The following is a 5,301-nucleotide window of genomic DNA, read 5'->3' as shown; positions in this document are numbered from 1 at the left end:
TGTCTATAGAGTTGTCAGCATTAAATATAAAACTTTGTTGTACCTATGTTTACTAAAAGTTAAACAAATTCCTATTATCTCTGTTACAAAATTTGACAATGAGAAAAAATATGATAATTAACTGCTTTAATGTCTCATTAAATTTTCATGAATAATCTAAGTACAAATATTAAGAACAAATGAATTATATAGATGTTAAGTAAGAGTTTTTAGGTGCAATAATTTTATTTCCTAGTGTGTGTACTTAACAATAACTTCAAAAAACCTTTTGGTAATTTGAAACCTTAGAGTTTGCTGCATTAAGGTGAATGATAGAAATTTATTGACTATCTAGATAATTTCCAAATAAGATAAAATATTAGACATTAATTACTAAACATAGGTTTGTCTACTTTTGTATTCTTATTACAAAAAAGTCAAATATGCTGTCTTTTAATTTCTTAGGCTTCTATTTATGGGAGGCAGAGAATTCATTGAATAAACATTTTTTGACTACTCTATGCAAGAGACACTTCATAAAGTCCTACAAAGGGTATATATATGGTCCCTGCCTTCAGGTGTATTTTAGTTACCTATTGATGCTTTAAAAAATTACCACAAACTCAGTGGCTTAAAACAACAGAAATATTTCATCTTAACAATTCTGGAATTAAGAAGTTCAAACCCAGTATTGCTGACCTAAAATCAAGGTTTGGCAAGCTGTGTTCCTCCTGGAGGATCTAAGGGAAAATCCTTTTTTTTTTTTTTTTTTTTTTGCCTTTTCCCTGTTCTATAGGCTGCCTACATTCTTGGCTCATGGCCCTTTCTTTTTCATTTAAAGCCAGGAGTGTAGCATCTCTCCTGTCTCACCTCTGCTTCCATCCTATGTTGGGCCTACCCTGATGATCCAGGATAACCTCCCTATCTCAATATCATTAATTTAATCACATCTGCAAAGCCTCATTTAGGATGTAAGGTAGCATGTTCACAGTTATAGGGATTAGGATGTGGACATCTTTGTTGGAGGAGCATTATCACAGAAGTGCTAAGGGAAGAGGATAAGAATGAGATTTAAGTTCCCAGAAAATTTTCTGAGATACAAATTTATGTTTTTATTACTGTATTTTATTCTTTTTCTTCTCTCACTTAAGTGGTGAGACAGGCTCTGATCTTGCTTGAGAGGGTGCAGAAAGCAGAAATTGCTGACAAGTCACTTCCCTTTCTGACTTCTAACTAAAAGCCCATGAATATTGAGAAAATTTTGCTGGGTGTCCTGGAGGGAGGGGTGGAAGGGAAGCATGGAGAAAGAGCAATGGGTGTCCTTTTGCCTTGGGGAGGGTGGCGGGGTAGCACTGGGAGTGGTGTAAGGAGCTCTTCTTCCCTGGAAGTGGTGAGATCTCAGAGAAAGGATTTCATGGCTTTTAGCTTTGCCAGGATTCCGGGGACTTTAGGCATAGCACAGAATCAGCATAGCGGCTCTAACTGAGAGACCTGTGTGGGTGTCCTGGTGATTAAGAGGAACCTCCTGGTGTCTTGGTTCTGCACAGAGGTCCAAGAATGACTGAGATCAAAATATATTCCAGGATGGCAGAATGGGGCTTGCAATCAAAATAAATTGGTTTCAGGAAAATAAGGAAATTCACTATTTCTTACCCAGTGATCTAAACTATAAATAAAAAATGAAATAATATCACTGTCATAAAAAGTATATAAAGAAGTATATAAAGAAGACAGCTAAGCTTCTTCATTCCTGCCAGCTCTCTTTAAGTCTAATGAGAGATACAGTCAAATTATAGGGGATTATACTACAGTGTGCTAAGCATAATAGAGAGAGAAGTACAGGCTGTGAGGGACACCTAACTCTAACTCAGAGGGTCAAGAATGACTTTCTGGAAGAATTGACACCTAAATTTACTGGGAGATGTTAAGTCTTGGTGACTGGAAAAATAGTGACAAAATAAAGGAAGATGGGAGGAAGAGTCTCCATACAAGAATGCCCAGCCCAGGGGTTGAAATTCAAGCAGTACTGTGGCTTGGAGATCCACAGCCCTATTACTGTGGAGGAAGGAGTTAGCATTTTTCATGTTCCTCCTCCTTTATCTCTCTCTCCTTCTCCAGGGAGTTCCTTGTTATAATTCCTGTAAGTCTCTGGGAAACCTTCTGGACAGCCCAGGCTGAGGTACACCCCAGGCAGTGGAAAGGGAGTGTCTGGTGCACAGAGGAGGAGTTACACTTGAAGTCTAGGTTTTGACTCATCTATATCGAGGTATGAACTGAAGCTGTAAGAATCAGTGGTCAAAATAAGGGATAAGAAGAAGAGACGGAAGAGAGGAAAGTGGTAAAGAGAACCTGAGATAGGATGGTAGGTTACTGGAGTATAAAATGCCTCGCCCCCATATTTCATCTTTTAAATCAGGGGTTGGTTTAGTTTTCCAGGCCAGTCCTCACAACATGACTTATTATGTCCAAAGTATACTATTCACAGCACTGCAGAAACAAAACCCTCCTTATTAAATTGCTTCTCTTTGTTCCTGGTTCCAGCTGGGGATTCCAGAAACTCAATTCTATCACAAGCCCAGAAACAAAAGTGCTCCTCCTGGGCAGGAAGAGAAGGAAGCATCTGTGGAATTGGTAGGAAGGAAGAGACAGTAGGGGCAATGAGGAAAAACCTTCCCAGGGCTGTCATTCTTTTTTCTTTCCCTAGTTAAACAATGATTTTATTGCTTGCGCACATATGCAAATTTATGAAACCAGGGCAGAGGCTGTGGATGACTCGTATTTCCAATTGAGGGAGAGGATTCACCTAGTCTTATAATATCGAGCCAACTAGTGAATATGGCTCTCAATAAGAATCAGATGTAATTTAGCATCTTTATCCTTTCTGGTCCCCTCAAGATGATTTCAAACAACAACAGCTTTCTTAATTAAGACTTAAGACTTTAAGACCTTTGGACTTAAGAATTCTTAAGATTTTATTGCCTGTCACAAAATGTACTTGTGCAATGCCATGTGAGTTTCTCAGGATCACACCAACTGGTGAGGGAGTCAGGCTTTTATTGGCCAGTTTGTAGCGCTGCTATTTCACATCATCAGACATCAACTTCAACCAGCTGGGGACACTGTGGTGGAAGAGCAGGGACTACTGGGACAAGCCCTTTACAGAAGCATGCATGTGACCCAGGATGGCAGTGGTTAGGCAGCAAAAATGTCCCAGTGCTATAGTTTTTAAGCAAAGGCTGGCTCCCCAGGGGCCTGGGCAAAGCACCTCTGCTTTTCCTACAAGGGTTACAAAAAATAGTCTATAGTATTAATGACTCTTTTTTTTAACTCAATTTCATTCCACTCTGCAGTTCCCTTCACCTATACTAGCAGGTAAAAAGCATCACATCAGGGCCTCTTGGGTTTCTTAACCCCTCATCTCACTTCTTCTTCAATCCAATGTTTATGGTTCTGGGTCTTAAGTCAGGCACTGGAGGTGGGAAAGAGCATGTGGTCCTGGTCTACATTGGCCCCTGTGGAAAGAGACACTCACAGCTCCTGCTGCTTGGCTCATTCTTGGAGCACAGGAAATTTTTGTGAGGCCACCACTTCTTCCTTGATAAGTTCGCACATATGTGGTCTGTAGCTTGGGTTTAACTCAAAAGTACTGCAGTGGACTGAATGTTTATGTCCCTCCCCCAAATGCATATGTTGAAATCATAACCTCTAGGATGATGGTATTTGGAGGTGGAGCCTTAGGGAAGTGCTTAGGTCATGAGGGTGTAATGATCATGAATGAGATTAGTTCCTTTAAAAAAGAGATCTCAGAGAGCTCCTTTACCTCTTCCACCATGTGAGGACACAGTGAGAAGATGACTAGGAACCACGAAAGTGGGACTTCACCAAACACTGAATCTTCTGGTGCCTTGATCTTGGACTTCCCAACCTCCAGAACTGTGAAAATGTTTCTGTTGTTTATAAGCCACCCATTCTATGACATTTTGTTATTACAGTCCAAATGTACTAAGACGGGTACACTTAGCTTCGCCTGAACAATTGAGCCAATTAAAAAAGTAGTAGATAATAACAACAATAAACAAACACATAGGGACAGAGATTGGATTGGTGGTTGTCGGGGGGGAGGGAGGGGGGTGAAGGGGATGGTTCGGTACATGTGTGTGGTGATGGGTTTTAGTTGGTGTTTTGGTGGTGAACATGATGTAATCTGTGCAGAAGTGGAGGTGTAGTGATGTACACCTGAAATTTTTACAATGTTGTAAACCAATGTTACTGCAATAAACAAAAAATTTAAAAAAAAGTGTTTTTAATTTAAAATTTAGATTTAAAAAAGTCAAAGGATCTGGCAATGCTGGACCCCTACTCCTGTTGCACACACCCTCTAGGTGGGCCATTGCACTCCAGGATGCTCACCACTCTTCATAGTCTTGTACAACCATTGTCCTTCCCTACTTTGTGTCACCTATCTAGCCCCTGTAGGCCTCTGAGTTGTAACTCCTGGCTTAGATACAGACATTTATTTTCTGGACTCATACCTATTCCCACTCTTGTTCCCCGACCCACCAGCCAGCTACTGGGAAGAGTGTGTGGGTGATTTCTACTCTCTCTCTCATCACCTCAAACAAGTGTTATGTTTTCCTAGTCTGGAGGAGGGTGTGCCTTCCTCTTGCTGCCAAATAAAACATTTTGTTTACGCACGTAATAAATTCTCTTCCTTGAGGGAATGAAGGACATAAAGTGCTAAAATAAAAGGAAGAGAATAGGAAGGAAAAATTCCACTGTAACTTAATATATAATAATATTATACAGTCATGATTACTTATTTAACAAATAATACATGCTCACTGTGAAAGTTCAAACATCACAGAGATGATGTGTTGGGAAATGAATGTACCCAGATATCCCACCACCCAGAGATGATTAGTATTCACCTGTTCTTTAAGAGTTGCTATTTGTAATGTTTTTCAGAAATAGGATCATACACCTATATTGCTCTATACCTTGAGTTTTTCCATGTCATTCCATACTGATTTATCTCCTTGCTTTTATTGGAAGTAAGATTATTTGTGTATGATTGAACTATTTATTGCTGTAATCTCCAGTGATGGACGTTTTGTTGTTATAAAATTTTATTGAAACAGAAGAAGTGAACATTCTCCTACATACATTTTTGCACAACTTGTACAAGTATGTCCTGGAAGAGGACCTGCTGGGTCAAGGAGCAGGTGCATTTAAAATTTTGGTAGATACTTCCAATAAGTACTCCAAATTTTACAGTGTTGGTAACATTGAATTCGAATTTCTATTTTTTCCACACATTAGCCA

The 5,301-nt window shown here is 39.5% G+C and overlaps 1 pseudogene; it reads right to left on the bottom strand.

Annotated features, from left to right (window-relative positions):
• Positions 1-2,778: 2,778 nt before the first annotated feature.
• On the bottom strand, positions 2,779-3,154 carry LOC147911662 (small ribosomal subunit protein uS15 pseudogene; annotated as a pseudogene).
• Positions 3,155-5,301: the final 2,147 nt, after the last annotated feature.

Source organism: Ceratotherium simum, chromosome Y (assembly GCF_057802395.1).
Source record: "Ceratotherium simum simum isolate JZ-2026a chromosome Y, ASM5780239v1, whole genome shotgun sequence".
In the NCBI taxonomy this organism is placed as follows: Eukaryota; Metazoa; Chordata; class Mammalia; order Perissodactyla; family Rhinocerotidae; genus Ceratotherium; species Ceratotherium simum.
This window is presented reverse-complemented; position numbering and strand designations above follow the sequence as displayed.